The sequence below is a fragment of the Brassica napus genome, chromosome C6, assembly GCF_020379485.1.
Source record: "Brassica napus cultivar Da-Ae chromosome C6, Da-Ae, whole genome shotgun sequence".
NCBI classification, from domain to species: domain Eukaryota; kingdom Viridiplantae; phylum Streptophyta; class Magnoliopsida; order Brassicales; family Brassicaceae; genus Brassica; species Brassica napus.
In genome coordinates this window covers 23,167,312-23,191,026 of record NC_063449.1, presented here as the reverse complement: position 1 = coordinate 23,191,026, position 23,715 = coordinate 23,167,312, and the positions used below count along the sequence as shown (strand labels likewise).

The 23,715-nt window shown below is 36.5% G+C and overlaps 1 long non-coding RNA gene across 1 annotated transcript; it reads left to right on the top strand.

Annotated features, from left to right (window-relative positions):
* The first annotated feature begins 5,104 nt into the window (after positions 1–5,104).
* LOC111207062 lies at positions 5,105–6,776 on the top strand. Its single transcript, XR_007325161.1, has 2 exons — positions 5,105–5,554; positions 5,954–6,776. It is a non-coding gene; the product is annotated as an uncharacterized LOC111207062 (long non-coding RNA).
* Positions 6,777–23,715: the final 16,939 nt, after the last annotated feature.

Genomic DNA, 23,715 nt, shown 5'->3' with positions numbered 1-23,715 from the left:
TGTCCGGTCCGGCCCGCCTCAAATCCACTAAGCCCGTAAATATTTGAGCCTAGCCCGATCCGGCCCGGAAATATTTTGAGCCTATAATTCAAAGTCCGGTCCGGTCCTTATAGAGGCTATAAGGCTTTTCGAATAATAATTTTTTATTGTCATTTCCATTATTTTAATACATGTGAATTTTCATTAAAAACAGTTTCATTTTTAGTTTTAAAATATAAAGTGAATTTAGATTTTTTTCTTTATTTTCTTTTTCATATGTGTTAAAAACATATTATAAACAAACCAAATTTAATAAGATTTGAATAATCAAATATAAATTAAAACTAAATATATAAGAGAACAAAATTTATAATAAACATGGTCAAACGTTTCATACTTTGTATTTTGAAAAAAAAAACATATTGTATATGAAAGAAGATGTACATTTGCAAAATTTAAAATATGACACTTGTTATGATTAAACAATAAAATGCATTAACAACTTTTATATTTGTTTTATTAGAGTTTAGATAAAAATATTAAAATAATATGTCAATACTAATAATGTTTTTGACTGCATGAACGATAATACTTAAGCTAAAGTATAAAATTTCGGGGTTTTGGGCCAGACCTAGCCCAAATGGGCTTAGGTCCGAAATATCCAAAGCACAAATGAGCTTAGCCCGAAAAGTCTAATTTTTTTTTTTGGCTTGTAAAACTAAACTCAAACCTAGTAATTTTTAAAACTGAGCGGGTTCAAGCCGCAGGTTTCGGTCCTAATTGACATGTCTAGACAAGATAAACATTATATTTCTTGTATACATATTTTAAGTTTATGCTATTAATTTTTAAACGCCATCCTATGTAACAACTTTTTCGGTAAGGTTTTGTGATATATAGGTATATATATGTTTTGACAAAAGCATATATTGGTATATAATTTGTCAAAAAACATATATAATATATGTTTTGACAAAATACGTAGGTATTTGTGAGGAACGTTATTATAATATTAGAAAGAAAAAAATAGTAGCTATCTTTTGTTTGGTTAAATATAAAATTTCGAGTTTAGACCAATAGTCTCACCTATACATTTTAATAGGTGTAAATCAGGCCTTTTCAAATGTAGACTTGAAAAATATGGATGTAAGGTTCAACTTCTTTTTAAAGACCGAAATCGCCAAAGACCCAAGTCACTGAACTAGCAAATTAATTTAGTAGATATATAAGGCTAAGTGATTCTTTTTCATTTTGATAGTTTATCGATCGATTGAAGTGTATAACGTCTCAAACATCTGCTTTACAACAAAAGATTTTATATTTGCTTAATTTTCAATTTTATTCAAGATAATCAGGTTAAGAATGTTTATTTTCTGGAAAGTAAACTTTAACCTTAACTAATTCAAAAAACTTTAAGTAAACTTTAAATGTTTACAAAGCTGCATGTTCTAGACAAACAACTACTCAATTTGGAACATCAAAGTACAAATTTAAATACTAAAATATTTCTATAATAATTAAGATAAAGATGCATCTTAGCAAGTTGGTCATCACATAATGATACTTTATGTCATCGATTTTCTCTTTTCTCTTTGCATAATATACATAAATATTATATGCATCGATATATATATATTGCTGGTGTACGTATTTATACATGAGCCTAATAAATGGAGAAAAGGCTATGAAAGAAAGCCTATGGTGACACAGATTTTGTAGGTGCTTATCTTGAATCTTAGAACTCCATAAGAAGCAATGCAAGTACACATTTAAATCTTCTACAAGACTATTTTGGTCAAATTATTTTTATTCTTTGATTATTAAGTTTCCATCTATAAGATCTATAGATTTGATAATTTTGCTGTTAAATATTTATGTTTCTTCTCAACATGAGCTAGATCTCGAGAAATAACAGCTTCAGTACTTCTTTCTCAAGTAAGCAGAGGATGTGTATTTGAATTCTACGCGGATATAGAAGCAACAGGTAGAATATCTACGTGTACTAATAGGTTCATTGTAGACAAAATTAAGATTCCTATTTTTATTCAATTGAAAAGCTATATTCTTATGTACATTTTTTGGTCAAAATATTCTTATGTACTTTTTTTTTTTTGTAACTTAATATTCTTATGTACTTATAATATCAAAAACTAAGTTTATACAATAAAAAGCCAGTTTACCGGGAACAAGGCGCGGCCGCTCGAGTGTAAAGCAGACAATTATTATGAACACAAAAAGCAAATTTCGATATATTACTTGATAAACAGAAAAGAAGAAATTTTTTATATAATGCAGCATAAGAAGGAGTATTCATTTGGTTATTTTAAATCACTTGATGCTTCTTTTGTCCTCTCAATTGGTGCAAAATTTTCATTACACCAAGTATATTTGAAATTTTGGTATGCACTATATAAAATGAATTCTTTGTACAAATAATTATTGATAATAACATAAACATTCACTTCTTAAAGAAAAGATCAAATAGTAAAAATTCACTTCTTAACTTCGTAAACACTCAAAAGTAGTAAACTAGTTTTACTGGTTTGTGTCAGCGTTAAAAAAGCTGATATACATTTGTGAAGATCGATCTGTTCGATCGTTTTAAATTCGATTGGTAGTAAAAAAAAAAATAGTTCTTGTGTTTCATATGTTAACGTCTCATTTTTAAATGTATTAAAATATTAGTTGTCAATTGATTTTAGTTTATAAATCCATAAATTTATCACTATACACTAAACTCACTGATATGATCAAAACATAAAAGACGCGAAAAAAAAAAAAGAAAAAGCCCACCGGTCAGCCGCTCGATCGCCGACGTTGCTCCGGCGCGTCGCCCACCACGAGTGCCAGATCCGGTCTCGTCTCCTCTTTACGAACCCAACGAACTTAACGTCTCTCTGTCTTGTGCTCTGTTCTTTCACATGGATCTGAAACCCCCATATGAAATCGAAGCTCCTACGGCGAATGTAACGAAAGTTACGCCTCCAATCAACGTCTCTAGCTGCTCCTCCCCGGCTTTCACCTCTGCAATCGAAGCTTCGATTCAACCAGCCGAAGCTTCTTCTGTAAATCCGGCTCCTTGCGACGACGAGTTCTCTGAAACTCCTCCTGCAACCACCATTCAATCAACCGCCGGAAATCTTCCTCCTGTTGATTCCTCTATCACCCATGAGTCCATTGCCGTAGTTGAAGAATCATTGCCATTGGTAATCTCTGAGATAGCAAAAGCTCATACCTTGGACGAAGAATCTGAGAGAGACACTGCAGTTGTCCATTCTTTGGAGGATGTTGGAGAGCAATTATCTAACCCACCAAGTGCTTTCGTTCCATCAATGGGTGCATGGGCGAAACCTCTCGCATTTGCTCCGCCTGCTACTCCTCCAACGCCATCAACACCATCTGATTTTGACCCGAAATACCTCAACAATCTCCTTGACTCATTCTGGCCATCATTGAATGATGGACTTGGTCAAAACCAGAAGAAAAGAGATCACCAAACTGCTGTTAGAGAGTTTCCTCTTATACCGGTTCAGAAGATACCGGTTCCGGAGCTTAAAGATGATGGAACGCTAAGATTTCCATGGGCTGCTAGAATGAACCCGGCCACCAGGAATCTTTATAGAGCTGCCAAGCCTACATTCCGACTCGACGGAACTCCTCAGGTTTCAATTCCTTCACAAGTACTAACCTTAGGACCGGAGAATAAAAAAGAGTATGTTATTGGTCAGTTTCATCGTTGCTCTCTTCCTCCTGGAGGTCTAATTCATGCCGTAGTGAATAGGTTGTGGGGAAGATCCGGTAGAATAGGTTGTCGTAAGATAAGTGAGTCGTCTTATATGTTTCACATTCCCCATGAATCAACTCGACAATGGGTAGTTCAGAGAGGTGTATGGCACGTTGATGACTGCTTGTTGTTCGTTTCACCTTGGAAACCAGTGAACTCACTCATCAAAGTCCCTGAAATTTCAACTATTCCAGTTTGGGTAAACCTCAAAAATGTCCCGGATTGTTGCTACTCAAGATTAGGTCTCAGTCATGTTGCATCAGGACTTGGTGAGCCTATGCAAACGCACAAACCTCGCCTTGATCCCACTACTTTGGGAGAAGCAAAGTTACTAGTTGAAGTAGAACTTGACAAGCCCTTCCCGAAGCAAATTGCCTTGGATGACAAACAAGGTAATATATTTTTGGTGGATGTTGAATATACTTGGATTCCGAGTATGTGTGGCAGATGTGGACAGTTAGGGCATAAAGAAAAGAGATGCCTCCTGCCAGCTCCCCAAACGTGTGTGGATACATGCTTTACTGAAGATATGTCAAATGGAGCACAAGAGATTGAATCTGAAAGGGAACAAGCTCATATCAATGTTGTATCAGATGAAAAGATGGTACAAGTTGAAAACTCAGAAACGGAAACACAAGCTGGTGTTGAGCCAAATGATCATTTAATGCCGCCAAGCTGCCCCACACACTCTTCGGTAACAATAGCCACATGCTCCAACTCTCAGTCGACTTTATCTCCATCAGCAGGTTTTTTGTCTCTTCGGGTAGCTACTTCTCAAAAGGATAGCTCTACTATTTTCTGCCATTCATCTTCGGATGCCAAATCTACTTTAGCTTCTACACTAGCAGGTTCGTCATCTGCTCACACTTCTCTACAGATTATGGACGATGTTCCATCAGATATTATCATTAATGAGGGTATTACCCACTCAAGAAATGATCCTTCAACCATGACCTTTCTTTCAACCGAGTCCATCCAAGAGGTTGGTGGTATGGAAAGTGACTTTCATATTACTGAGCAAATGGATGAATTTGGAAGTGTGACAAGAAAGGGTAGGTTGATCAAGCCTGCACAAAAGTACCAAGGAATGGAATGGATGACAGCGCGAGGAAGAGGGAAACGAGGCCGTAAAGGTCGAGGTTCCTAAATCAAGTGCACAAGCATCCTTCTTAGTTTGGTCAAAGTAAAGAGTATTATTACCAACTTCTTGGTTTAATAGCTCTTTCATTACTTACATTATGTATCCAACTTTTTTAAACTATGTGATCTAACAAATCACATCTTGTAACTTGTCTTTTTAAATTGAATGCCCTTTTTCAAAAAAAAAAAAAAAAAAAACTCACTGATATGATCGAATTGATGAACTATGTATGAAATTCAAAAAAGATTGAAGTGAACAAATTTGTCCCAAACATCTTTATAAAGAGATTTCCTTTATAAATGAAAAAAAAATTTCAAACGAAAACGTGGAAACATTATTAACCACCCACTTATTCAATAAAATAAAATAAACAAAACATTGTCGGATTCGCCGGTTTATGTTACCTTATTTGCTATATAAAGCCATTAATCCTTCATTCTCTTCATGCATCTCTTCTTTTCTCATCTCTCTTCTATTCTTTCTTTTGTCACATAAACTATTTCTTATATATGGTGCCTCAAAGCAATCTATATTCATCTAGGGTTTAGTTTGATGATTTAAGTTGGCTCTAGCCTACACAGAGGAAGATCCTTGCATCAAGAATGAAAACATGGGCTATCGAAATAGATATTTTGGTTTTATGCTATATAGTATTCAAATTCTTTACATATGCTTAATTAGATATTTCCATATGCTTATATATTTGTATATAGTTAGTTATAGAGAAATTAATGGGCTTAGGGATGATGGGTTGGTGGAGGAAGAGAGCTTTCTTTGGTCCACTCATGGAGTAATATGTGAGATTTAACTGACTCTCGACTCATTCATCCACATACCAAATGAAAGAATATGTTTCCCATATGGTAAATGAATGAATGATTCTAGAGACAAATTGAATCTTCACTTCTCTACGCTTGGACTGAAGGGAGCTCCTTTTCTTTGTTTTCCAATATTTCTACATCTCATTATATTTACAAGCACCGAATTTATGTGTGCGAGTCAAGATCAAGTTCAACATTGATATGAGTTTTTATGGGGTTGTTTTGCAGATTCAGTCGTGACCTCCCTGAACATCTTCGAGCCAAATCTATGAAGATTTAATCCTATTCGTTGTAATGAGTTGGTATGTACTGAAAGAGTTTCACTACTAGAAGCAATAACAGTATTCAAGATAAGGTTTTACTTGTTCATTCATCAAACATATTTGTTTCTTTCTCTTTCGTCTAAATTATTATCTATTTTAGCTTGCGCTCAAGTGAAGTTGACTTGCAAATAGTTTATAAGCTATCACAAGTAACAATGCAATTTCTAGTTCAGAGATCTTGATCCATAATATCAGATAGTAAGAAACGACTAAGAAGGTGATACGAAATATTTAACATGATTACCAAAAAAAAAAATTGATACGAAATATTCAAAAAGATATATTATCTATTTACTCGTGTAAAAAGAATATATCTCTTTACTTAGTGTTTAAATAATTAGGGTTTTGACATTATACCCTAAGATGGGCTGTAAAGTATCAAGAAAGAGATATAAAAAGATCCAAGTGTTCAACGACAACATCACCTCGGGTCTTGATCTCTCCCCCTGCAACAAGTTACTAGATATGTCTTCTTCATGGTAGGAAAAATGCAATTTAATGACTGAAATACCCTCAGTTACGGCATTCTTTAAAGGGGCAAGATCGTACATTAGGACCGACAAATGACGAGTTCCATCATCATATGCATGATCTACAATTTAACTTCGTGTATTTTCTCCATTGCAATTAACAAATTTTAGTTATTTTGTGGAAATAATATTTCTCAAATATTGGGGGTTATTGTGTTTATCCTACAAATAGAAAATAAAAATGATCATTTAATCTAAGATATAATCCATGGAGCATGACTAAAATATATGCTTATATTTTTGTAAAGATGCCACATCTCCACAGAATACCAAAAAGCTTTAATTAGCTAAAAGTTAGTAATATCTTTATACAAATGTATGTATTTCTTAGGTAGAATAAGATAAACATTTTTAAAAATTATGCTACTTTAAAGCATACAGTTGTATGCCAAATATAGGTGACAGTCTTTACCCAATCCTGTTTATGATATCTCTCATATTGCTGTATAATCACTACAAGAAAACACAAATTTAACGACGGCCAAAATCGTCGTTATTTCCTCGGAAAAGAAGAGTTACGAGAAAATGGCGATGAAAAGCGTTTCGTCGTTATATGATTGTCGTAAGAGAAGATTCGTCGCCATTTCGTCGTTAATTAGCGAGGTTAAATTTTCCTCGTAAAGAAGAATTAAGATTTCGTCGTAAAGACCACGTTGGGTTTCCACGTAACGCGGTCGTTGTTTTTCCTCGTAAAAAACTCGTAAAGGATTCGTCGTAAAAGACTCGAAAAAACCTCTAAACAAATTCGTCGTAATAAAAACGTAAGGAACACGAAAAGAATTCGTCGTAATAGAATCGTAACGGAATCCACGTAAAATCCTCGTTAATTAATCCTCGATATTTCGTCGTTAATTTTCCTCGTTAATACATCGGGAATTAGCGACAAAATTACTTTGTTTTCTATTTACTGAATTTATAAATAAAAATTATATTTATTTAATTTATTAATAAAATTTTAATTGAAATTAAATCGAATAGAAAATTTTTTTTGGCCGAATCAAAATGAAATTATATAATATATAAATAAGTTTTGAATTTTAAAATACAATAACAAAAAAAAAAACTAATGCTGCATTGCCGCGTCGTAGAATTCCTCGCTCCTTCTCGAGAGATCTTCCTCGTTGACTTGCACGGATGTCTCGCCTGGAATGGGGTTTTGTTGTCTCATGGTCCTGAACATGGCCTCCCATTCCGGATTTGTGGCCGCTATGACGTCCAAGAAGTTCTCGAGACCAGTCATACGAGCTGTGAACGATGATTTTGTCGAGGCCAACTCGTTTTGTGTCGACGACAGCTGATGTTGTGTCGTCTCCAACACGTCGCGCAGCTGAGAGACTTCATCATCCCGTCTCGGGCCATAAGAGGAAGTCGCTCTCGGAACATCGTTGACGGAACCAATCCCCAACACACGTCCTTTTTTCTTAGGAGCGACCTTAAAAAACAATAAAATATATATTAAAATTTAAATTTTAAAGTAAAATGAAATTAATAAAAAATTTGTATAAAATTTACCTCCTCGTAAATTCTATCCACTTCTATTGTGGATAAGACGACGGGTGATCCGTCGGCGGACTCCTGCGCCAGCTGGGTCTCACGCTCGTCAATACGAGCTGCCACATCATTGTAGATCTTCTCAGACTCTCATCTACAAATGCGCCCGCCTTGTTCTTGTGGGTCCGATCGAAAAGTTCCATAAGAGTCGGTAAACGTCCCAACTCCTTGGCCTAAAAACAGTTAAGAAAGTTTTTATTATATATATATATATATATATATATATTAAAAATCAAAAAGTTAAATATTTAAATTACGTACCATTTCCAAACGGACGCGGGCGTGTGGCTTTTGGCCCGTACTATGTTGCATCGCCCTGTGGCCGTGCTCATCTACCGAGTTACGGGAGGCGGAGCAAGACTGGGCGACTCTCATGGCATCAGGATCCCTCCAGTAACGGATGAGGCCATCCCACACGTCCGTGGTGATGGTTGAAGGTTTGCCCCGCTCATAGCCCTTCACGATCCAGTCACCCTTCCAGTTGGAGACCGTGTCCAACAAACGTTTCTTCGCCTTGTCGATAAACTCTTTCCGCACCTTCTCAGTGACCCCGATGGACCAATTAAATTTTTGCTGCAAAAAAAAAATTATTAATAATTAGTTTAGAAAAATAAAATTTAAAAAAATATAAATCAGGAATAAATTGTAAAAACTTACAGCGTAAATCTTGAACCACGTCCTTCTGATGTAGATCGGAGTGGATTTCCAGTTGGGATGTGCCATGGAGAAGTAACCTTTAATCGTCTCGGTTACTTCTGTTGCAAGGCAGTTATCAACCCCAAACCTGGAAAAAAAAAACAAATTCAAAGTTTTAAATATTTATTAAAATCACAAATGAATTTTAAAAAATAAATGTAACATACATACCAAAGAGTTCCTTCAGGTCGGTCGGGGTCTATGATCGGTAAGCCTTCTCTGCCTGGGAAACCGAGAATGTCCTCAACAGTGTACTGAGAGTAAGGACAACTCGCTGGCACCATCAAATCAGCATGAACCTGATGGGCGGGCATCTGAGGAGGCACATGAGGAGCTGGCATCGGAGGAGGAGGTACCGGAGGAGGCACATGAGGAACTGATGGCGATGCCGTAGAAGTAGGCGAGACTCTCTGAGAAGATTGAGTCTCGGGGACGGTCTCCTGCTGACCCGAAGAACCGGGAGCTGAAGAAGAACCGGGAAGTGAAGGCAGGTCTAACCGACTACCCGGTGGACCGAACATCTGCGAGTAGTGAGCACTACGCTGGTGCCTACGAATAGTCTGCAAAATTTAAATTTATAAATTAAAGTCAAGAGTTAAAAAAAATTATGAATAGTATTAACTACGTAATTAATAAAATGAGGAAACCTAAATTTTGTAAACTAATTTCGTAAACTAAATTCCCTAAACTAACCACCTAATCTAAATTCCCTAAACTACTTAGAGAGGAATGAGAGACTTACCATTTTCAGAGGAAATGGAGAGGCTGTAGAGTGGAATTAGAGAGGAAATGAAGAGGGCTGCGGTTTCGCCTATATATAGAATTAGTGTTCGTCGAAAATTCGTCGCAAAATCACGAGGAAAGACAGAGGCCCGTCTTTCGTTTCGTCGTAAGGGCCACGTAAATTAACGAGGATATACAGAGGCCCGTCTTTTATTTAACGTCGTTCTTGCGACGATTCTTGTTTTTATCATCGATTTTACGTGTGAATAGCGAGGCTTTTTTTGCTAACCCCTAAAATCTTAAACCCCAAACCTCAAACCCTATCTTTCTTATCTCCAAACCTCAAACCCGTGTACGCTGTAAAGTACATTGAATGTCATGCTCTTGGGGTCTCCTTTGACCCTAAAGACTTTGCTAGGTGCAACGCGAAGAAAATGAGGGATAACGAGCGAAGTATTTGTATTTCAACTTGTCTTTGTATAGATTTGTAAATATATAAGTTGTCTGGAAGAAATAAGTCGTCTGGAAGGTTTTCCAACTGGACGACTTAGACGACTTATTATAAGTCGTCTAGAAGGTTTGGACGACTTATTATAAGTCGTCTGGAAGGTTTCCCAACTGAAGAAGTTCAATAAACATAGAGAAAATGAAGAAGTTCAATAAACATTGCCGCAGACGACTTAGCATTAAGTCGTCCAGAAGAGGTAAGTCGTCTAAAGAGGTCACTTTTGCAATTGAAAATTAAAAGGGACGACTTAATTATAAGTCGTCCGGCTTTGTTTGTTAAAAAAAAAACTTCAGACGACTTATAAATCATCTCTAATTCCACGTAAGTTAACGAGGCTCTTACGGCGTTTGCTTTCCCCGGACGACTTTGCTTTCCCCGGACGACTTTAAATTAAGTCTTCTGGACGACTTCTAATTCCGCTTTTTTAATTATAAATCGTCTCTAATTCCACGTAAGTTAACGAGGCTCTTACGACGTTTACTGTTACCGTGAAATTTTAACTTTCCCAGAGACGACTTTAAATTAAGTCTTCTGGACGACTTTGCTTTCCCCGGACGACTTTAAATTAAGTCTTCTGGAGCGAACCTCGCTCTTTCCACGTAATTTAACGAGGCTCTTACGACGTTTTGGTCTTACGTGGAAAAAGTGATGTCCGCTTTTTTAATTATAAATCGTCTCTAATTCCACGTAAGTTAACGAGGCTCTTACGACGTTTACTATTACTGTGAAATTTTAACTTTCCCAGAGACGACTGAAATATAAGTCGTTCCCGTGAGGTAACGTGGAAAGTACGACGAATGTCTCTAAACCCCTAAAACGAAACCCCAAATCCCAAACCACATCTTCTTTATCTTATACTTCATATATCAAACACTTCTATCCTTTAACCTCAAGCAATTCATTCTAATCCAAACCGAAAACTATAAAAACACAATTCCTTTACTTATAATTAATATCGATATCTTATTTATAAATAAACTCCCATTATCTTTAATTATATATAATAATTCAAACTCATACAAATATGAAATACATTAATCGGATTCATCGACATTCTCGTCATCACTTGAAACATCATCATTTACATGAAACTCGTCTTCAACAGCTTCCTCCGTGGGATCTTCGGTAAGATCTTCATACTCGTGATTATGCGGATCAATGAGAAGGATGTCATCAATTTCTTGTTCAGGTTCATGAACTTCATTTATTTGTTCTTCTTGCAATGGTGGTTCTTCTCCTACGATGATTCGTCCTCGAGGTGTAACTTTGATCACGGCCAACCAATTTATACCCGACTCTCTCATCCGTGGGTATGGAAGGAAGCTAACTTGGTCTGCTTGTGAAGCTAAGATGAAGGGCTCGAATTTGTTGTACCTCCGGCCACCGTTGACATCTACTACACCGAATTTGTTCAACCGAACACCTCTATTGACGACGGGGTCGAACCATTCACACTTGAAGAGGACGCATTTTAGCTTCAATATCCCTGGGAATTCGACTTCAATAATCTCCGTCAAGATTCCGTAGAAATCTGTTTCTCCTTTCACACAAATTCCATAGTTACTGGTAGCCCGCTGTTTACCATACTCATATGTGTGAAAAGTATAGCCTCGTGTGAAATACATCTGTGATGTGGTGACCTTTACAAGTGGAGATTGAATTACTTCGTGTAACCACTTAGGATAATCTGCATCGTCGTCATAATCAACCTATTTAAAAATAAAAAGAACGTTGAAATACAAATCATTCATGTATGAAAATTTTAAAAGTATTTGATTAATACCTGATTCTTCAACCACTTAACAAAGTGTTGATCTTTTCTTTTGTCTACGTCACTTGTGGATATACCAGGAAATGTTTCTTCGACTTGTGAAACAAACATGCTGTAAATTCACATTTTACATGAATTAATCTCTCTCAATTATATAATGTATACTCAATTTAAGTTACCTTTCAAAATAACGCATCAATGGATCCTCGCAATTGAGTAGAATATAGGTGTGTGCACTATGAGCGTCTTCTTCACTCGACCACCAAACCTGTTTTGATTTCCCACCAAGTCGTCCAATCTGGCTAAAGATTTCTGGAACGCCAACAACTGCATATGTGGGCGCAACGCCACCATCATCATATCTTCTTGGAGCTCTTCTTCGGGTACGTACTTTTGACGCAAAGTAGTACGATGTGAAGTGAGAAACTTCTTCTGTCAAACTTCCAGCAATTATAGAACCTTCAACTTTGGCGAGGTTCTTTGCTTTTCCCTTCAAATATTTCATGGCTCGCTCGTACTGATACATCCATCCGTAATGTACCGGTCCACGAAGCAATGCCTCATATGGGAGGTGGATAGCTAGATGCTCCATCACGTCAAAAAAGCCTGGAGGAAATATCTTCTCCAAGTTGCACAATAAGATAGGAATGTTCTCCTGAAGCTGTTCTACGACTTCTTCTTTAAGAGTGCGTGTGCTCAAATCCCTGAAAAATGCTCCAATGCCTATTCCAAAAACAATTAAACACATTGTTAGTCAAATACTATTATTGTAAACTAAACCAATTTAATATTATTGTCCTATTGTAAACTACCTGCAAGTGCTTCATGTACGTTTGTTGGAAGTAGCTCCGCAAATGCAAATGGCAGAAGTCGTTGCATAAAGACATGACAATCATGACTCTTCATCCCGGAGAACTTTTGACCCTTTTCAACACATCTTGAAAGATTTGAAACATACCCATCAGGGAACTTCACTTCTGATGCCACCCAATTGAACAAAACCGACTTTTTTTCTGAAGACAATCTAAAAATTGGAACGGGAACTTGGCCATTGCTTTTTATATGTAACTCACTTCTTGAGCAAATATCCGGCAAGTCCAACCTCGATTTTATGTTGTCTTTTGTCTTCCCTGGGACATTCAATATTGTATTCATGATGTTCTCAAAGAAATTCTTCTCTATATGCATCACATCAAGGTTGTGGCGCAGAAGAAGATCCTTCCAATATGGTAACTCCCAAAATATACTCTTCTTGTGCCAGTTGTGATGAACACCGTAAGAATCAGGCATATTACGAGGGACATGCCAATTACCACCCCAGCGAACTGTTTCGTTAGCTCCGTAGTAGTCGATTTGCGCTTCAATTTGTTCTCCAGTTAGATATGGAGGAGGAGTGTCTCTCACAACCTTTTTGTGCCTAAACAAATTCTTGTTTCTTCGGTACGGATGGCCAACTGGAAGAAATCGACGGTGACAATCGAACCAACTTGTCTTTCTACCATTCTTCAGTTGAAATGCATCTGTCGTTCCATTACAATATGGACAAGCTAATCTCCCATGTGTAGTCCATCCAGACAACATCCCATAGGCAGGAAAGTCACTTATGGTCCACAAAAGCATAGCTCGCATCGTAAAATTCTTCTTCGTTGAGCAGTCATACGTCCTCATCCCTGTTGACCACAAATCCTTCAACTCTTTTATCAGTGGTTGTAGGAAAACATCAAGTGACCTTTTTGGATGCTTCGGACCGGGTATTAATATGGTCAAGAATAAAAACTCCCGTTGCATGCACATCTCCGGTGGCAGGTTGTATGGCGTAAGAAAGACAGGCCACAATGAATATTGTCTCCCTGACATTCCAAATGGACTAAATCCATCTGTGCATAATCCGAGGTACACATTCCGGCTATTGCTAGCGAAATTCGGATGTACTTTGTTAAAATGTTTCCAGGCTCTTGCATCTGATGGATGAGTCATCTCACCATCCGTCTGAGTATGCTCGGCATGCCACCTCATCTTTCCAGCAGTCTGCTCCGATTGGTACAATCTTTTCAATCTATCTGTAATTGGTAGGTACCACATCCTTTGGTACGGTACCCTATTACGTCCCCTTCCTTGCGGCTTGAATCGTGGTTTCTTGCAGAATCGACATTCTTCCAACTTCTCATCATCTCCCCAGTAGATCATGCAGTTGTCGATGCAAACATCTATCATCTCCGAAGGCAACCCAAGACTATAAACCAGTTTCTGAATCTCATAATAAGAATCAGCAGACTCATTGTCTTCCGGCAAATACTCTTTAAATAAATCTGCCCATTCGTTCATGCAACTTTCAGGTAGATTGTGATCAGTTTTAATATTCATCATTCTAGCAGCCAATGACAATTTAGAGAGACCTTCTCTACAACCACTGTAAAGTGGTTGATTTGCCGCATCTAACATTTCATAAAACTTTTTTGAATCTATGTTAGGTTCTTCATCTTCATCATCATGAGCTACGAATGCATCAGTTACCATATCATGAACCCTATCATAATCTACTATCGGCTGATCCTCCTGATGGTAACTATGTGCATTATGCAATTGATGATCAACCGGTTCTTCTTGAAAGTTGTTATTACTACTACTAGCTTCATTCTGATCATAAGATATAATAATTTGGCGTGAAACCTCTATTTACTAAATGCTTCCAAACATTTTCACGGTTTGCCAACTTTGAATTGTTACATTTCCTACAAGGACAGAATATTTTACCGCTTTCTTGGGCGAGCGGTGTAGAATCTGCTTGATGCATAAAACGCTCCAACCCAGCAAGATATTCTTTCGTCACTCTCCCGTTAGCATCTCTATGCATATACATCCACCTCCGCAACTCGAAAATATTTCCCAAGCCCGACATTTTTTTCACGTTTTTTTTTCTTGTTGGTGTGCGTAAAATTATGTTCAAACCTCCATATATATAGAAAATTTTCGAATCTGGTAGTTGAATTTTGCTAGGAATTTACGACGAAAAATTAGGTTGGTGGCAAAAAAAACGTGTTAAGTTGGTGGATTTCTCGTTCTTTCCTCGTAAGTTATTTCCTCGTAAAACTCATGCTAAAATTACGACGAATTTGCGACGAAACACATTTTTCTCGGAAAAACCACGTCAACTTACGACGATTTTACGAGGAAAAGCTTTACTCGGTATTTTACAAGGCCATTACGAGGAAACTTTATTTCCTCGTAATTTCATCGTTAAGTCATCGTAATTTCACGAGGAATAGTTTTCCTCGTTAAATTTCCTTGCTAAAACTGTGTTTTCTTGTAGTGAATGTATACGCATAAGTATGTAATTTCTTAATGTAATCGCTTTTCTGTGAGAACATATATATTTTTTTTTTTGAAAAAGGGCTTTTCTATGAGAATATATATGCTATGAAACTTACCTAATGGTTTGTTTTAAGTAAACAAAGGTGTTTGCATGTATTATGTTGAGGTTTCAATGTGACAACGTCCAAAACTGACAGCTAAATAATTTTTTTTACATATATGTACTCATTTTGATCTAAACGTCAAAATCTATTTGTGTTATATTCGATTAAGGTTCATATTTTAAACTAAATTTTCCCGAGTTCCAACAGAAGAAAATTAAATTTTCCCATGATGAAATAAAATCATTCATAGGCTATTTACGTCTTAACATTTCTTTAAGATAATTTTCAAAAAAAAAAAAAACATTTCTTTAAGATATACATGGTTATGGATTCACGCTTAACATTACTTAAAGTTGTAGATCGATAGAACATCTCTATAATATTATTTGATAAATCAGTTTTCTACATGTCGCACTTGTGTTAACTCTCACAATGGTTGATTACAGTTATATCTTTAATGAATTAAAAATATTAGCTAATTTCCTTATCTAATTTTTTTTTCTAATTTTTTCCTTTTTATATTATTTTTAAATTACATAATAATCAAATAAAGCATTTATTAAAAGAAAAAATATTATTTAAAAACGAAAAAAAAAGTTCACAAAAAATAATGTTGATATTAAAAATAACATATTTCCTTCGAAACATAATCTTGAATAAAAGTAAATTTATATAAAAGTAATATCTTTAACATTAAAATATACACGAAATTTATATATTTGAAACCCACGATCAGTTACATATTAAAAAAATTATTAATGTATTTTAATAAAGCATGTGTTTCCTTTTCTAATTTACTCATTTCCCCATACATTTAAACAATTTTCTTATTTTTAGGTATTTTCTTAATTAAAAAGAAAATACGTTAATTAGAAAATTTATAAATATTATTTTTCTCTTATTTACAATTTATGAATGTACGTAAACACTTTGCAATTTTCATTTTTTGTTGTTTTCGCAATGACCATAAACAAGATTCAAGATCAATTATTGGAGAAAGTTGGTTCATTTATACTAAAACCTATTTTTCTCACTTAAATTTGCATGTATGATAGGATATGACTTACTAGATTAAATTTGTGAAAATCTAAGAAATCAAAGTATTTTAACCCCATTTTTTACCAAGTGAGCCAGACAAGTATATGTAGCGATTTCCAGAATGAAATCAAACCCATGTCTGAAAATTATTAATACTGATGAAAACAGCAATTCATAAAAGTCACCCAAAAATGTTGTCTATAAATATTAAGTAGTTTAAATTTTTTTTTTTTACTAAATAAACATTTGATTGTTTCGACAAAAAAATTATTTTCACTTTAGTAATTTTTTCCACTTAATGTTATTTTATGTTATACAACTTTTATCCATAATACGCCTAAACCAAATAAAAAATCTTAGTTATTATATTTTTTATTTATGAACTGTTAAATAATTAGGGGTTTGTAAAAATTTATTGAAATTAAGATATTTAACTAGAATAATAAAAAATTATATTACTGTCATAACTATCAGCATTAACTAAAATTAATTAACTATACCAAATTTAAACCATATCACAATTTTAGAAATAAATATCGTGGCCAAACTAAATATTTTTCAAAAATAAAACGGAGCAACTAAATAACTCATAAATTAAAGCTTTAATTAATTAACATAAAAAATACATAAAAAAATAAAACTAAAATTAATAAAAATATTACCCAAATTATTATATTTATTTTTTCATAAATATTCATTTCCGCTCATGAACGCGGGTAAATCACCTGGTTGTTAGTATTTGAATCCCATATCATTTTCAGAAAACCATTTTAAATTATACTAGCATATGCAAATACACGATTTAGTGGCTCATTTTCAATGCAAGTGTTAATGTTTTCTACTACTAATTTATTATGACTTGAACCGGGAATTTATAAATATCTATTTTCATCTATTTTGCAGTACATCAAATTAATAAATACATGCCTGAAAGTCTGAGACGTTAATACATTTACTGAAAAGTGTAAAGTACAGATAGATTTTTCAATTGTAAACTTGTTCTTACTCAGAAGGTACAACGATATATAGACATATATATCAAAGGTGGCCAGAAAACGTTTCCGTAACGATGAACCATTACGAGGAAAATCTTTCTTCGTAAACTTACAAGTAGTTTACGGGGATGTTACGACGAAACTGAAATTCGTCGTAACGACGACGTAAAATTATAATGAAAACGCTTCGTCGTAAATACCTTGTAAATTTACGACGAAAGTATGTGGCAAACAATATTCATCGTAAATTTATGAGGATATTACGACGACACATGTTACCGTTATTTTTTGGTGAAAACATGTATTGAATGCGCTCTGAATTGCCTAATTTCGTTGTAAACTCGTTGTAAAACAGATGTAAGAGAGATGTAAAACCCTAGTAAAATATTCCTAGTAAAATCTTGTTATACTTCACCTACCAAACTCGAATTTTTTTCTATATATATGTCATTTCTCACAACTCTCTCACAACTCACAAACGAAAACAAAGAAAAAAAATCTCAGGAAAAAAATTCCCAAAAAAAATTTCCAAAAAAATTCTAAAAAAAAAAATTCCCCCCAAAAATTCCCAAAATTATTTAAAAAGAAAATGGCGGATGACGGTAATATTTACGAGTTACGCAGTTGGATGTATTCCCATAAAAATTCAGAAGGGAGAGTGACGAATGCATTTTTGAGCGGGCTATAGACATTCATGTACCAGGTGGGCTCTACACCGCTCACGCAGGAAAGCGGTAAGATGTTCTGCTCTTATCGGAAATGCAAGAATTCAAAATTTGCACGTAGTGAAACTGTATGAAAGCATTTAGTAAACCGGAGATTTACACCACAATATTATATTTGGTATCAACACGGAGAGGGTTATGGTGGAAATGAAGCTAGTAGTAGTAATAATAATTTTTGGGATGATGGTAATAATGAAGAACCGAATCATTTGCATAATTAATATAATTACCATCAAGAGGAGCAGATGGTAGATCATGATAGGGTTCAAGACATGATTATTGATGCATTTTTAGAAACAACTACAACAATAGCTGATGGAACTGGAAATGTAGAAGAACCTAATTTGGATGCAAAAAGATTTTATGAAATGCTAGATGCTGCAAATCAACCAATCTACACTGGTTGTAGAGAAGGTCTCTCTAAATTGTCTCTAGCAGCTAGGATGATGAATATTAAAACGGATCATAATTTACCTGAAAATTGCATGGATGCATGGGCGGAGTTGTTTAAAGAGTATTTGCCAGAAGACAACGTGTCTGCTGAATCTTATTATGAGAATCAGAAATTGGTTTATAGTCTTGGGTTGCCTTCGGAGATGATAGATTTTTGCATCGACAACTGCATGATCTACTGGAAAGATGATGAGAAGCTAGAAGAGTGTCGATTCTGCAAGAAACCACGATTCAAACCGCAAGGACGTGGGAGGAATAGGGTACCGTACCAAAGGATGTGGTACCTACCAATTACAGACATGTTGAAAAGGTTATATCAATCTGAGAGGACTGCTGCATCGATGAGGTGGCATGCCGAACATGGCCAGAGGGATGGCGAGGTCGCTCATCCATCAGATGCAAGAGCGTGGAAACATTTCAACAAGGTATACCCAGATTTCAGTATAAATATTCGGAATGTCTATCTTGGGTTATGCACCGATGGATTTAGTCCATTCCGAATGTCTGGGAAACAATGTTCTTTGTGGCCAGTCATTCTTACGCCGTACAATCTGCCGCCGGAAATGTGCATGCAATAAGAATTTCTATTCTTAACCATATTAATCCCTGGGCCGAACATCCAAAACGATCGCTAGATGTTTTTCTTCAACCATTGATACAAGAGCTAAAGGAGTTGTGGTCAGGCGGGTTGAGGGCGTATGATTGTTCGTTGAAAAAATTTTTTACGATGCGAGCAGTTCTGCTATGGACGATAAGTGATTTTCCTGCTTATGGGATGTTGTCTGGTTGGACAACACATGGAAGATTATCTTGTCTATATTGTCTTGGATCGACTGATGCTTTTCAACTGAAGAATGGTAGGAAGAGTTGTTGGTTTCATTTTCATCGTCGCTTTCTCCCCATTTCTCATCCGTACAGAAGAAATAAGACATTGTTTAGGTACAAAAGAGTTGTCAGAGACAGTCCTCCTCCATATCTCACTGGCCAACAAATCGAAGCGGACATTGATTATTTCGGAGCTCAGGAAACAGTTAAGTGTGGAGGAAACTGGCATGTTCCTGGAAATATGCCTGATGGGTATGGTGTGGCGCACAATTTGCATAAGAAGAGTATATTTTGGGAGCTGCCTTACTGGAAGGATCTTCTTTTAAGTCACAACCTGGATGTGATGCATATAGAGAAGAACGTTTTTGACAACATCATGAATACAATACTGAACGTCCCTGGGAAGACAAAAGATAACAAAAACTCAAGGATGGACTTACCGGATATTTACTCAAGAAGTGGGTTACATATCAAGAGCAATGGCAACGTTCCTGTTCCTATCTTTCGGTTGTCATCAGAAGCCAAAACAACTTTGTTTGACTGGGTTGCATCAGAAGTTAAGTTCCCTGATGGCTATGTTTCTAATATGTCAAGATGTGTTGAACGAGGTCAAAAGTTCTCAGGAATGAAGAGTCGTGATTGTCATGTGTTTATGCAACGACTACTTCCATTTGCTTTTGTCGAGCTCCTTCCAACAAATGTACATGAAGCAATTACAGGTAAATATTTATCTATAATATATGTACATATGTTATGAAATGTTATTAATTGAGTTACTTTTGCAATATACAGCCATCGGAGCATTCTTCAGAGATCTTAGCACACATACATTCAAGGAAGAAGTTATCGAACATCATATGCAGTTGATGGTGTTCCTGAAATTTTATGTCAAATTGGACGGTTTGGTGGTAAACTGAAAGAAGTATGGTGGTCATGTGAAGAAGATAAGCATAGTGCCCACATTTATATTTTGCTCAAATGCGATTATGCAATAATCCGTTCCTTTGAGAGGTAAATATTCTTGTAAATGTTAATTATATGAAAAATGTTAATTATATATGCTCTAATGCATTCATTTTATTTGCAGCATGTTTGTATCTCAAATTGAAGAAGCAATACCAGGAATATCCTCAACTGAGGTTGACGCACAGAAAGATAAGCACTTTGTCAAGTGGTTAAAATCACAAGTATATATATATCTCATTTTAGCATTGATGCTATAAGATAATTTTAACGGTGATGCTTTTTGTAGGTTGAGTATGACGATCCATATTACCCCGTATGGTTTCACGATTTGGTCCAAGGTCCAGTAACAATGTTCACCACATCACCTATGTATTTCACACGAGGTTTATGATACACTAAAAATGAATCCTTGCTACTGTCAAGTTAACAGTGGTAATTGTAATATTTGAGATTCAATCCAGAGGACCAGTTTACTCTTTACTCTTATGAGTTTAATAATAAGCTGAGAAAAAAGTGGGATTTTGAGAATTAATTGTGACGCAAGTAACTAGAATACCTAGATGGTTCAAATTTGATTTAAATGAAGCCGGCTTAGGGTTATTAATCGGGTGTCAATGCAAAACTGAATAACTATTCAAGTGCAATGAGGTGCAGTCTAGAACTCAGATCACTCGGCTAGACCAATCCACTATCGTGGTCTTGCTCCCTTTGCAGATCGGTCTTGAATCCTAAGTTCTCACTTGAAACAAGACGCGATAACAAGCCTTAGAGACAAGATCTGATTAGTTCACTTAATACCCTAATATCTACTCTCGCTGATTAGGGATACAAAGCTCATTCAATATATGTCAATTTATCTCCTAAGCGGTTAGCTAGGTGATTAAATTAGAAATCCAACATTAAGTGATCAATTCAATGTAAGCAGTAAGAACAATATGAATGAAGAACAGTTAAGATTACTTATTTGTGTTCAGTTCATGCGGCTAACACCCTACAACCCTAAGCAAGCTTAGCCTACTACTCAATCATAAAGCATGATGACACATACATGGTTTCTGAATAATACTGCATATAAAATAAAGTAGAAAGACAAGGGTTCAGGATGATCTTCTCGTGAGGACGAAGCCTTCTCCCTTACAAGTTGCTTAATCCAAAGAAAATAGTTCTAGGTCTCTTGCAAAAACTAGCGTAAGAAAAAGAAATGATAGCATAGGCCTTTTTATATGGAGGCGCTGGTGGTAAAGAGATAAGAGAGAGTGGAATCTAGGGCAAACTTCCGGAATAGGAAGTTTCCTTAATGATCGGGAACAGTCAGATGGCTGTTCTGCATCGAATCCTTCAAAACGACATTTGACTTCCTGAATCTCTCTTCTTTGCTCTTTCACCTAGTCCAAACCTGGAATGATATCAATTAAACACGAATTAGGACTGAGAATTAGCTCAAAGCACACATATAATGGTATTAAAAACACCATATATCAATTCCTCCAGACTTAGATCCTTGTTTGTCCTCGAACAAGGCCAGGCCTCAAGAACAGGGAGAAAGGTTTGAAAGAGTGGGAACTCGTTCTTCCTGAATAACCATTCTCTTACCACACATCTCTGAACCATACAAGCTGTAGACTTAGACTACACACCCTTACCAGAACACCCACGATCGCTGTTCGAGAATCAGCTCCATACTCTCTATCTCATACCTGAAAAGGTTGCACTATCGAGACAAAACTCCTTAAATATCAATTAAGAACAGCGTGAGCTTCTCTTTACAGGCACTATTCAGGGTAGACGGGTTGATAAGGAACATCCTGTTTTATGGTGGAGCTGAGAGTGTTTAGGGGCTACCGTATTTGAGTGTATGCAGGATATCGCGCAAAATAGTAAGAGAGGACGGATCTATTGATGTCCACAACCCTTACTCGTTTCCGCTTCACGGATTTGGTTGTTCTCCACTTCGGGTCAATCATATGACTGTTCTCCAGCTCTTGACTTCTTTTCTTATTCCTCAAAAATCGGTACCAACTCCTTGCTCAACCCTTCCCAGTGGCGTGTATCTTCCGAAGTTACCTTCCCTATCTCCATCATAAAATAAATAAAAGCATACTGTATATAAATACAATTTTTTTTTCTTGAATAATACTGATGGGGTTTCGAGGGAAAGGTATCGGGGTGCATGTTTTGTAGCCACTGGTGGTCTATCCTTTTGTTTCTCACGGGTCGCCATTTTTCCTCTGGTCAGATCATGCACCCTTGAATGTTCTTCTTATTAGGGCTTGATCTTGTCAACTGTTCTCATTATGCTTGCTCTCTCTTCTCTGAATGTAAGGCATTAACGAGTAAGGGGCTGCGTCAATCCTATCCTCTCTGACCTTTTTGCACATATCTGCACATATGACATTGAAAAACAGAGTGCATGAGGGTGAAAATAAAGGCTTAGGTACAAGGTTGAAACTAGCTAAAGATGAGCTAGCCACTCAGGATCAACAAGATTGGTAAAAAGAATAAGAAGCCCTGAGCGTGGGTCTCGTTTCCCTGATCTAGTGCCCATAACAAGAAGAATTTCAGTCAGGATTTGGTTCAAGTTAGGTGGAGTTGAGTCTACCCAGTGTAACCTGATCGGATGAGAGCTTCTGGAGAATCAAATGAGATAAGTCAGAGGGTGTTCCAGGTCCAAGTGTGGGTCTTTCATCACTGCTAAGGTCACTGGATAAGAATGTTAGATCACGAAGTGGTTAAGAGAATATATCACAAGGTCCTAATTCCCACAAGAGTTTTAGCTGGCTCGATTCTAAACTGACTCAATAAAACATCCAAATGACATAAGGAATGACTCAAAAACAAAGAAATAAAGTTTCAGCACACAGTGCTTCCCCCAGACTTAATTTACACCATCCCTGGTGTGAAATGAATCTGAGGTCAGCCTAAAATCAACACAAGGCATAAAAATAAAACATAAAAATAAAGAGGTCAGATGGATAGAACAATGGATAGAGAATAGTCCTCGCGGACTCAGTCGGACTCGCCGCTCTCGGCTGGACCAAACAAACGTCTGTTGCGCGAGCGATGAACCTCCTCGGTCGAAGTGCCTGTTCCCATAGGCGCCTTTCCTGGTCGGTGCGATCGTGGAGTCTGCTCTGCTGGAGGCTGTCGCTGGTTACTTCCGCCAATGCAGCCTCCAGTGATGAGATGGAGGATCCTCCGCATGAGGCTGTTGTTCTTCCGCTGCGAGTCAACCATCCAGCGTCGGTAAGCCTGATCATCGGTCACATCAGCCAGCTCTCCGAGGTCGAATGACGGTTCAGCTTCTGGGGTGATGTCCTCAATATCTTCCATGTCCGCGTCAGGTGCTGCAGCACGTGGATCAGTGCAAAGGAGCTCAGGTGGAGGGAGGAAGCGTATGTTGTCGAACACGCTGAACCTGGTGATCTCGGGGTGAGGCAGTTTGTTGAACAGCTGGGTACCGGCCTTATCAA